We start from the raw sequence: 12,690 nt of genomic DNA, 5'->3' as shown, positions 1-12,690 counted from the left end.
ACTTGTGACAAAGGCAGCACTCTTAACAATGTATGAAACCATTTTTCTACCTCACATTACCTATTGTTCCTCAGTGTGGGATGGAGCCAGTACAGTGCAAATCCAAAGACTGCAGAGGATGCAGAACAGAGTGGGTAAACTTATTCTGGGTGTTCAGTCCAGAACTCCAACTACTGTAGTGCACCATCTCCTTGGGTGGAAAGATATACAATCCATACACAAAATGCATAAGCTCCTAGTAGTGTATAAGTCGCTTAACAACATGCTACCAGCCCACATGGGTGAACTTTTTATGACATGCCGCGAAAACGCAGCTAGAGCTACCAGACAATCTTCAACCCTGAAGTTGATTGCGCCCCGTGTGAGCAGGGAGTGTGTGAGGAGGTCGTTAGCGGTGTCGGGTCCGGCAGTCTGGAACATCATCCCAGAAGATGTACGGAATTCTCCCTCTTTGCGAGCCTTCCGACATGGATTAATTTCGAACTGCTAGCTGATATCGATATTATGAGTTTGAATTTGATATTATGATTGTATCTAGTGTAAATAACTGTATTAATGTCTATTTTGTTTATCTATTTATTTTCTCCCGTGACACCTCCCCTCAACTGGTCCTTAACTGGTCCCCTAGGAAGAACGGCCTACATGTTGGCCGATAGGGCTTATCAGTATAAATAAAGGTGAACTGAACTGAACTGAATGTGCCCCTTAAGGTTTAAGATTTGAAGTTGGTGGCAATGTTAGCAGTGTTTTCCCTAAAGTCCATGGACTCGCAACACTTATAATCCATAATTGTACCCTGTCTTCAAACCACAGGCTGCAGCTGTATATCACCATTAAAGATATCGTGCTATGTTACCATGGTAAAGGTACATTGCCGCCATATAGATACGACGCTGGCGCCAATGTTCCTTGAGGTTTGAGGTTAGTGGCAAGTTTTTTTTGTTAACTACGGGGACCTATGGAGAAGCAACGCTTAAAATTCATAATTGTACCCTATTTGAACAGCGTCTTCAAACCACTGGCTGCATATCACCACTTAAGATATCGTGCCAAGTTGCCATGTTAACAAACCATTGCCGCCTTAAAGATACGACGCCGGCGCCAATGTTTGATGTTAGTGGCAAGTTTTTTTTGGTTAACTACGAGGACCTATGGAGAAGTAACGCTTAAAATCCATAATTGCACCCTGGTTGAAGAACATCTTCAAACCAAGGGCTGTATATCACCAGTAAAGATATCTTGCCAAGTTGCCATGGTAACAGCACATTGCCGCCTTAAGGATACGACGCTGGCGCCAATGTGTTCCTTAAGGTTTGAGGCTAGTGGCAAGTTTGTTTTTTCGTAAACTCCGAGGACCTATGGAGAAGTAACGCTTAAAATCCATAATTGCACCCTGGTTGAAGAGCGTCTTCAAACCAAGGGCTGTATATCACCAGTAAAGATATCTTGCCAAGTTGCCATGGTAACAGCACATTGCCGCCTTAAGGATACGACGCTGGCGCCAATGTGCTCCTTAAGGTTTGAGGTTAGTGGCAATTTTTTTTTTGTAACTACGAGGACCTATGGAGAAGTAACACTTAAAATTCATAATTGTACCCTATTTGAACAGCGTCTTCAAAACACGGGCTGTATATCACCAGTAAAGATATCGTGCCGAGTTGCCATAGTAACGGCACATTGCCGCCATATAGATACGGCGCTGGCGCCACCGCGCTCTGTGAGGGTGGTTCAGAAGTGCGGCATGTTCACAGCCATGTTGCGATAATGAATGCTGTAAAGGTTAAGAGTGTAAAGATGTGGCGTCGGGGAACAGAGAAGCTCTTTTTGCACGTGTCTTTGAAGTCTCGGGAGTGAGAGACCAAGGCGCACCCAACTGCTATGTGGCCTTGAATAACTGTCGGGGAAATTTGTCAAGCTATCGCCTGCACAGTTGGTTTGAAAGTCCATGTAGCTGAGCTAGCATTTAGAGGAGAATATTCTCAATATTCTGCCATATTCTGCCACGTCATAAACGTATCTTGAGATGCTTTGAATGTGTATTGAGATGCTTTGAAAGGGTCTGGAAAAAAATGTTGAGATCTTTTAAAAGAATCTTGAGACTTAGTAAAACGTTCTCAAGATTCTCATGAACAATCTCCAGTTGAGTCAAAACATCTCAAGATGTTTGGAATAAATCTCTCAAGATTTTTCGATTTTCAACGAGGCGTAAAGACCCCCGCTGACGGTCATTATGATCCGTTAAGTACCAGAGAAGTTTATCACATGACATCAGATATCTAAGTTTAAGCTGTAAGAGGCTACAGGCATTTGCACAAAGTGTTCTGCTCCGTTATTTGGTTTTTCTCTGCTAACTGTTATTTGGTTTTAAGGTTTAAGCATCGTTGATACTCATGTGCGTTCTGTCCAACAATAGAATACATCAAGGAAAGCGCCTCGTCCTTTAGAAACCTCATATGGGAAGAAGCTTTCTTTGTTTTATGGTGCGTGATGGACCGCCAAACAGATGTGTCACGTCAGTTCGGATGTAAGCAGTGCGTACTAGTGACATCATTTCTTCTACTGGGATTTTCGCTTCTGTTCGAAGAAGTACCATTTGGGAGAATTCCTTTGGAAAGTAACATTACTTTGTTTTATTGTGGGTGATTGACCGCCAAACAGATGAGTGTCAAGCTTACGTATGTTCGGATGTAAGCAGTGCGTACTAGTGACATCATGTCATCTACTGGGATTTTCACTTCTGTTAGAAGAAGTACAACTTGGGAGAATTCCTTTGGATAGTAACATTACTTTGTTTTATGGTGCGTGATGGACCGCCAAACAGTTTAAGCTTACGTCCGTTCGGATGTAAGCTGTGCGTACTAGTGACATCATTTCTTCTACTGGGATTTTCACTTCTGTTAGGAGAAGTACAACTTGAGAGAATTCCTTTGGATAGTAACATTACTTTGTTTTATTGTGCGTGATGGACCGCCAAACAATTTAAGCTTACGTCCGTTACGTCCTTGCGTACTAGTGACATCATTTCTTCTACTGGGATTGTCACTTCTGTTAGAAGACGTACCATTTGGGGGAATTCCTTTGGATAGTAACATTACTTTGTTTTATTGTGGGGGATTGACCTCCAAACAGATGAGCGCAAAGCTTACGTCCGTTCGGATGTAAGCAGTGCATAATAGTGACATCATCATCATTCTACTGGTATTCTACTGGTATTTTCCTTCTATTAGAATTCAAGAAGGAACACTTGGGAGAAGTCCCTTGTATAGCGGGCTGCCAAATAGCCATTAACCCCATTTTTGTCTCAAAGTGAACGTTGGTTAAACTGAATGGTGTCAATGAACCTTTTTACATAGTACTGTATTTGAGAAACGTGGCACGTTGCATTCACCATAATTCCTAACTTGGAAAGACGTTTTGATAGCGAACAGTCAAACGGTACTTAACCTCGCGTTTGTCTCAATATCAAAGTTAATCTACATGGATGTACCCGATGTCAATGAACCTTTACACGGTTGTATGTCTAGGAATAATACATGACTGCTTACGTTAGCAAGAATACCATTGAGAAAAGACAGATGTGTTATAGCGAACAGTCAAATGGTACATAACCCCGCATTTATCTCAATACCAAAGTTAATCTACATTGATATATCTGATGTCATGGAACTTTTTCATGGTTGTATGTCTCAAAAACATGCATGACTGCTCACGTTAGCAAGAATACCAATGGGAAAATACAGGTGTGTTACTGAGGATAGTGTCAAACGGACGTTATCCTCGCATTTAACATCAAAGTTAATCTACATGGATATATACGATGGCAATGATTCTTTACATGGTTGTATGTCTCAAGAACATGCATGACTGGTTACGTTAGCAAGAATACCAATGGGAAAAGACAGATGTGTTACTGATGAGAGTGTCAAACGGACGTTATCCCCGCATTTAACATCGAAGTTAATGTACATGGATATATCCGATGTCATTGAACCTTTACATGGTTGTATGTCTCAAAAACATGCATGACTGCTTACGTTAGTTAGCAAGAATACCAATGGGAATGACAGGTGTGTTAATAGGGACAGTCAAATAACGGACATTAACCCTCCTTAAGGTGCTATCTCACTACACCTGGGACACCGGTGCGGCCCTGCGGGGTTCGAAAGATTACTCAACAAATTTCAGAGATTTTCTTACGTTTTGTTGTCTTAAGTCACACTTTTACGTATTACGCAATATCTAAATTATACATCGGCAAAAATAACAAAACAGTGCCGTAACAGGGAGAGACCAACTTTAGTATCAAAATCAAGATTATACCATATACACTTGTCTGATGTCATTGAACCTTTACATAATTCTGTATTTGAGAAACATTACAGCTTACGTTACCAGCAATACCGATGGGGGGATAACATGTAATAGCTAGCAGCCAAGAACATCTCCTTTGCGATTGCGTCGAAATTAATGTCAAACTATATCTATGAAGACATTGAACTTTAACATAACTTTGTATTTGACACGTCTTTGAGCTGACTTTCCTTAATGTGTTTGGTAAATGTCGCAAGAACGTAGACAAGCTCATCTTCTAAATGTTACTAGTTGGGATTGCCCTAAATGGCTTCTGGGGGTTAAGATATGGAAACGATGACACTTTGAGTTGCATGGAAAAGCTTAATGGGTCCCAGGAGAGACTGAGTCTTCCGGCTCGTTTGCAGTAACCGTCTCATGATTCGTGCATCACGGCCTCTTACTTCTTGATCCTAGGGCTTAAACGTATTCTAAACACGGCGATTTCAGACTTGAAAGTAACGAATGTACACATGGGGGTTCGTAAGGCAAAACGCTCATGTGCCATTAAAAACCCAATTCCTGCCAAACCCGTTTATATACGCCGTAACCGGATGGACATATTTGGCGTGCTGAGCTGTATTGTTATGAGTTTGGGGTATTTCTCATGTAAAAGCTGCATACCACTGCAAAGCCCATCGAATGGGTGAGTAAATCTGCAGCACAAAACAGGCCAAGTTTTACCGATCTGATGAAACCATCAGCTCTGGGAGGTTAAATTGGCCCAAATTTGGCTTTTCTCCAGGACTCTGCATCAGCCTGGCCTCTTCTAAATTCTTGCTGCCTGGCACGCTCACATAACAAATGAAAGTCAAGATGTACCGCTCACCTATAGATTATGTACGAACAACTACAACAGGAATGCTAGTGTTACCAAAATGAAAACAGATCTACAGTGGACATCACTTGAAGACAGAAGGAAAATGTCCAGGCTTTGCATGATGTACAAAATGACAAACAAACTGGTGGACGTACCGACTGATAAGTATCTAATACCAGCTCAAAAAAGAACAAGAAACAGCCATGACAAGTACAAGAGTTACCAACCTAGGATTGATGTGTTCAAAAATTCGTATTTTCCCAGAACTATATCGTAGGGTGGAATTTGTTATCACCAAGCACAGTAGGGTATCATCTCTGGATTGTTTTAAAGAACGCTTGCAGATAGATGTGCAAAGGTTAGGTGTGACGGGTCGTTCGGTGTGATATAACCAGCTGCTGCCGCGCCGCCTGCCTGCGAAGCTGGTGTGTTACGCCATAGGGCGGTTATACCGGCTATATAGATACAGATACCGCTCACGTAGTTGATCAGTTCAGCCTCTCCTCAAGCTACTTGACATACCCATGAAGCACCATTTGGCAATCCATGGTGACTATATCTTTTCTCTTCTAACCCATATCTTCATTCTGTCCTTGTTAATTTCCATTTGTAATAGCCACAGGCTAGTTGGGCAGCCCGACTGTGCGTGCTGAACAGCCAAACCAATAAATAAATTCATTTCAACATCAATCTTAGGTCTATGAGACAACGAAGTCATTGAAATTGTGTTAAGGTCGTAGCAGCAAGTAGGTCAGCTTGATGCTACGGCCGTTAACACAATTTCAATGACTTCGGTGCAGAATACTGAATAGTGTAAAACTAGTGTTAAATAGTGAGATTCAAATAAAACAATAAATACAAAGAAAAATCCTCTACCATGGTGCCGCCATTCTTGCTGACATAGCTCACAGCTAGCCCCACCCCGCTCTCGTTTTGTTTCTAGTCCCCAAAATGTCATCTTTGTCACGTCGTCTATCAGGTAAAAGCTACCCTAGAGCTTGAAACCTACTTGCCAGTAAAATTCATTTTCCTTCACCATGCCTGACGCTATTATCGGACGTGTACCTCTCACTTTCAGCTAAGAACTACCCGAAAGCTTTTAAACTACGTGCCAGTAAAATTCATTCTCCTCCATCATGCCTGAAGCTGTTTTTATCTGACGTGTACCTCTTACAAAGTGCCGATGACACCATCCTTGCTGTCATAGCTATCAGCTAGCCCCACCCGCTCTAGTTTTGTTTCTAGTCCCCAAATTTTACCTTGGTACTGTTGCATTCCATCTAAGAACAACCCGAAAGCTTGGAAACTACTTGCCAGTAGAATTCATTGTCCTTCCTCATGCCTGACGCAATTATCGGACGTGTACCACTCACAACGTGCCGATGGTATCGTTAGCGACATAGAATCCAATTTAGACCTGTTGATTGAGCCCGCGGGTGATTGCACCCCCTCTTCTTTGATCCCCTAGAGCTAAAAATTGCACCGACGTTATTGAAAACACCGAAAGCTGTCATTAGTGAGATACATGATGTGAGAACCTGATTTGGGGCCAATGGTATGACTTGAAATGGGGCTTATTCAATATAACGATAAATGGACCTTTGTACTGGAAACGAAATCTTTTAAGAAAAGTTTGAAGCTCTGTGTACATGTCAGAATAGATGTTAGAAAGATGAGGATGGATCATGTTGATTTACACGGACTATGTTAAACTAATACATAGAAATGGGAGAAAGTTACATCTTGCTTAAATTGAATGCAACGAAGGTTTAACCTTTTCGTTGTAATAATTCATCAGAATATACAGCTGTCATGATAAAGTTTGTCACATCCTTTCCACGCAGCTCCTGGTAACATCTGTTTCGCTTTACTGAGGTTTGTTTGTTTATTTGCAGATTAGACAAAGTAACAGAGACAATGACATGTTAAATTTGAAGTGGTGGGGTTGGAAAGCAGATTTTTTTCTAAGATTACCTTTAAAAGTAATAATCCAAAAGGTAAAATTCTTGATGGGGAGAGACTATTCCAAATATTGACGTATTTGAATTGTCACATTCTAGGAAGTTCTAAATTGTGGATTATGTAATTGATTGATTTGGTGAGAATTAGAAATATGTGATGTGAAATTCAGAAAGCTGTCAAATGTTTCGGGAAGACTGCGTTTTATGCATTGAGCTGTGAAAACGAACTAGTAGTAATCTGAAAGTATTCAACATGCAAAGTGTTTTTTTTTTTCAAAAATACAGTGGGATCATTCAATTGAGATGAACGTGTGCGTTGAAGGTGATAATCAACCGCTACGCCTAGAGGACGTTGTAGTACTTATTCACCATTGTATGTAATGCATCATTGTCACTAGTCTTTCTTCTGTATCACTGCTCACACATCATCGGATTTCTGTTTCAAAGGCAAATTGTCCACAACGCCTGCGTTTATGGATGGCGTTAACGTCTCGTGTAATTCTATTGGGAGCAGCTCGTTAACCGAGCAAATAGATGGTGAAAGGATGTGTTTTCCTCATCATTCGCTTCTACATGCAGTATCAATCATTATTAATGCAGCTTCACTTGGCGGGCCTTACAGGTAGCTACGCGCGCCGTTTTTTATTGATTAACAACATACAGTACAGGAAAGAGAAGTGGTGCTGTCTAGCAACATGCTTATATCAACATGACCTCTAGTAATAACATCACCTCTCGAAAACATTACAACTGACAAAGACAAACAAAATTGCAATAGCAAATTGTCCACAACAACTGCCTTCATGGGTAGCGTTAACGTCTCGTGTAAACAGCTCTTTAACCGAGCAAATAGATGGTGAATGGACGCTTTCCCTGATCATTCGCTTCTACATGCAGTATCTATCATTATAAACGTAGCTTCACTGAGCAGCGCCGTTTTTTATTGATCAACAACGTACAGTACAGGAAAGAGATGTGGTGCACTCTAGCAACATGCTTATATAAACACCACTTCTCAAAAAGATCAATAAAAGACAAATAAAATAGCAATAGCAATAACAATTCACAGCAAGTTAGGAAATGTTTCAGGTAGTCCAAAATACACGAAGTGTAACAAGCTATTGATTGAAGGGTTTAGTAGGTGATTACAAAGCGTTTAGTTGGCGCAGGTGTACCCCAGGGCTCGGTACTAGGCACCCTTTTGTTTCTTGCTTGCATACATTAAAGACATGGTGGGTTGTTTAACTACTTGCTCCTTCCTATTTGCGGACGACAGTTCCGTACTGTATATATTTGTTGTAATAAGATTCAAACGTAACGCTCGCCGTTGCATGAACATCTGGTATGGTATGCGAAAGCGTTCCATGTAATCAAGTTTCTGATGTGCTCTGCTTGACGCTCTGAATACACAGACCAGAAAAGTTTGACTTTGGACTCTTCCACTGTACGTGTTCGGTAGACCTTGGTTGAACTCGATTTTGCAAAAACGTCAATGTAAAAAACGATGGCGGTCACATTAAAAAAAGACAGATTTATAGATTGAGAAGATGAACGAAAATACTCTTGGCAGTCGAACTATGGGCACATAAAGCGTTTTTGATGTAATAGCTTCCTGACGTCATTTATAGAAGGTCCAAAAGGTGGGGCATTGACGTCAGCCGTTGTCTAGATCATAGTTCTTTCCAAAATATCGGCTTGAAGTGAATAAGTCGTATGGAATTATCAATTTATCAACATAACTGTCAAGTCTATCTTTGGAAAATGGATACGGTGGATTTTATTTGATTCATTTCACTTCACTAGTATAGATTCTAGAAACAACGAAAGTCACTTATTAAACTTAATGCTTGAGATAACGCTTAATGGAGGGTGAATGACACATCTCACGTATGTTTGTTTGCCTATAGCTACTGCAATGCTTTCACGTAACTTTACACTTTAAACCTTGCCTATTGCCCTTGAGAAAGGCACTTTCCTGACGGCGGAGTGACGTCCATCGAGTCACTTCGGCTAATCTGTCTAATTGTGTGCCAAAACACACTACGGATTTGGTGCAACAATGTTCCAACATCTTATTTTTTTCTATTTGCTTTTGGACAGACACAAACAATGTGGCACTGCACTCAAGTTTTGTAACTTATATTAACAGTGCCACATACACGGTGCCCATTTTTACACCTGGGTGAAGTGAGGAAGGTCGTGTAAAGTGCCTTACCCAAGGGCACAACGTCGGGGGCACAGCGGGGATCGAACTCAGGACCTATAGATTCCGAGCCGAACGCTCTACCAGTTACGCCACGCCCGACGCCACGAATCCAACATCTGCACATTGGCCTCCCACCAAGAACCGTTAATTTTTTGTTTTTATTCTTGCCTGTCAGCAATGTTCACCATGACGGATAGATACGCTGATAGTGGTGTCCAAAAGTACTTTTGACGGCTGAACTATTGGCACACAGCACAACCTCCACCCCATTAGTACGTGCTCAATTAAGCTAATGTCTAGGATGCCCTGCCTACTTACAACCTTTTGAAGTACAATAGGTCGTTGTCGCCGTCAATCAAATTGCACCCTTTTAAGTATGACTGTGACATTTGAAGGAAATTACCGTTTTATGGTAATGGTAGTAATCTTTGCAATGGTCCTCATCGACCGAGCATCCATCTAGTTTTCCAAGGTATATATCTTGCAAATCGTGATTCAACAAGATAGAAAAATACTAACACTTTTCTTCCAACATTGGACTTAACACATAGGGACTCACCCCTATCAATTTTCTCCATCGACTTTTAACCGCGACCTTGTTCACAGAATGAATGACCCTTTCATCTCCAGCAGTGACGTCAGGATCACAGCACATTTACAGGAGGGGTTCATAAATATCAGAAAGTCTATGTCACCCCCCGTCTCTGTTGAGGGTGGGTCGGTGGGCCTCCTTCACTCCTTGTGAAAAGATATCCTGATCTGAGTCTAAGAATTTGACTTTGTGCGACGATATAGAATGGCCCTGGAGACTTAAGTCTTCTGTGAATGAGGCCGACGGATTTCGACCAAAACTTTAGAGGGGTAACTCCCTATAGTGTTAATTCAAGTGTTGGAAGTTAAGTGGTTAAAAGCATGTATCTAAAATGTATTCTACCAACATAAATGAACGTTCTTGCTATGATTTAAAGGTCTATAAAAATGGTCTACGATGATATCATGTACTTCATGCCCCCCTTTTGCATACACTACTGTGTAAATGTTTCTGCCTCATATTCTAATGTATACAATATAATGACTTGCCACAAGCGTTTTAAAGCAAGACAATTATGCGCACTCAAAGTAATGATGAGCAATAATGTAATTGATTGGTAAACATAATAACATGAATTATAATTCGACGTCATTACCGTAATTGTAATCTTCAGAGATGCATCTGTAATCAAGATGACGTCTTCTAAGAAGAGAAAGTGGTTCAGAAAGTGAAAGCAACTGGAATGGTCTGTGATTTGAAGTGAGTTTGCAAGTGGGAAGACTTTGTAATAAAAGCTCTTGTTTACAGTCATAATTATCGGTAGAGTAGATATGCACTTTAGACATTCACTTTTAGGAAGGCGTACTACATAATTATCAGAAAGCTTTCGGAAGGTTTTCTTGGATGTTTGTTAGGCGCTTGCTTTGGTAAATGTTTTAATGCGTCATTGGTGAAAATATACCTATCGATACCAGACAAGCACTGCAATTTGCGGTTAGACGCTACAAAGCTATGACTTTCATCAGTTCACGAGTGTTTTGCAAAATATATAGTCTTTCCATGATAATTGTTCATTTCCGCCATGCTCTGGTACATGGTCTATTTGGCATTCCGTTCCTCGTTAGAAGAGTTGGGTTTGAATCGCCGTTCTAAAAAATGATTTTCTTTTCAAGCTAAAGTTGCAGGAAGCCCACTAGTATCATAGGCTCTCTTTCTGCTCTGAAGTTGAAGAGACCGTTCATTCAATGTAGATTTCCCTTAATAAGGATACCTCCGCCAATGTGTACACACTTTTTCAATAACAGGATGTGCGAAATAGAAATATGTGCAAGCCAGTCACGAAGCAAGTAGCCGATGACGTACAATGCTATCTAAATAGGTGAAGGGTATAAAAGATAAGCAAACATAATTGCACTCAAGACGACGGCTTCATATAAGGCCGGAGATTGGGACGGATTGACCACGAAAGTACCGGAAGACACGGACATGACATGTTGACCAGCTGTCCATAACGTTTGTACATAAGGCTAATTTCAGTGTTTCTTGATTGATAGGTAGCTTACGTCTATGTAGGTTAGACATCCAGATGGAAAGATATGTCAAAAAAGCGGTTACTCAAAAAACTTGATATGATTTTGGAAATGGTCAGACGTTTCAGATAGCATCCACTATAACAGTCACTGAAAAAAAGATGTTGGTTTCGTAGGTTTTTCATTTTTGGATTCTCCTGTCGATTTGACAGATGAGCAGGCAGACAGGCATTTGCCTGACCTGCACATGACTTTTTAAGGTGAAGGAGGGGTGTGCAATTCCTTCTCCACCCTCTCGTCCATTGGAGCACTAAGTTTCACAGGGGCAACTGTAAGCAACGTGTGAAGCGGCTCTAGCAGATGCAGCTTTGTTGTTCGGAGTATCCGTCTCCTAGGAGGACTTCCGACCAAGGATGTAAGGGGTTCCTCCTACCCCCAGGTTTTTCATCAGAATCACATTTAATATGTTATTATTATGAAAAAGCAATTATTTCTTTTTCTGGTTAGAAACATGGAATTTGCATGTTTGGCGCTGACACAACGATTTTGCTTCGAGGCATATCATGATTACATTCTAGATATACCTCTAACTCAGTAGCCTGTAATGACAGTCATTTAATACGAAACAAAATACGTACAGACGTTTCCCAAGCAACGTGATACACTTCGTATTAGTATGACATTCTAGACAGTATCTGCTATCTTTTGGCAGTTTTCGAGGGGTCGTTACCAAACCTATCAGTTTCTTAAATACGTTTTGCAGTGTAAATTATATTATTTACATGGCTGTCATGACTAGTTACTTTGCTGGAGGAATATCTAGAGTTGGCTTCATTTTAAATTTTCAGATATCTGCGCCTTAACTACCCTTGATACTTTGCAGTGCCGCATGTTATTATAGTCAAGTTTACTACGCAACGATTGCATCAGGGACAATGCATGGCAAATAATGTATAACTAACAACTAGTAGATAGTTTCCGTAAATAGTTTCATCAGGTTGGTAGATCAATTGAACAAAGTCTTCTTCGTTACACAACCTTCCTTCAATTCTTTCTTAAAATTTCTTTACAAAATGTTTAACTTTTGTTTGTAATTTACTGATTTCATTGATCATACATCTTTTTGTATTATTATAACATATGTGCTAGCTTATTTCCTTTGTTATTTATGAATTCATTGATCATACATCTGGTTTAAGTATAGAGGAGGAGGGCACAGGGCATAAACTGTTAAGGTTTTCTCCTCCTCTTGCACCTGTTTTATGTTCTATTCTTTTCTGTATTTATATATA

At 40.6% G+C, this 12,690-nt stretch overlaps 1 protein-coding gene across 1 annotated transcript in view; it reads right to left on the bottom strand.

The window, feature by feature from the left end:
* Positions 1–12,690, bottom strand: part of LOC118407206 (D(4) dopamine receptor-like) — a 65,411-nt gene that overhangs the window by 35,036 nt on the left and 17,685 nt on the right. The window lies entirely within an intron of this gene.

The sequence above is a fragment of the Branchiostoma floridae genome, chromosome 19 (genome assembly GCF_000003815.2).
Source record: "Branchiostoma floridae strain S238N-H82 chromosome 19, Bfl_VNyyK, whole genome shotgun sequence".
NCBI lineage: Eukaryota > Metazoa > Chordata > Leptocardii > Amphioxiformes > Branchiostomatidae > Branchiostoma > Branchiostoma floridae.
The sequence above is the reverse complement of the archived record's forward strand: the minus strand, read 5'-3'. Positions and strand labels throughout refer to the sequence as shown.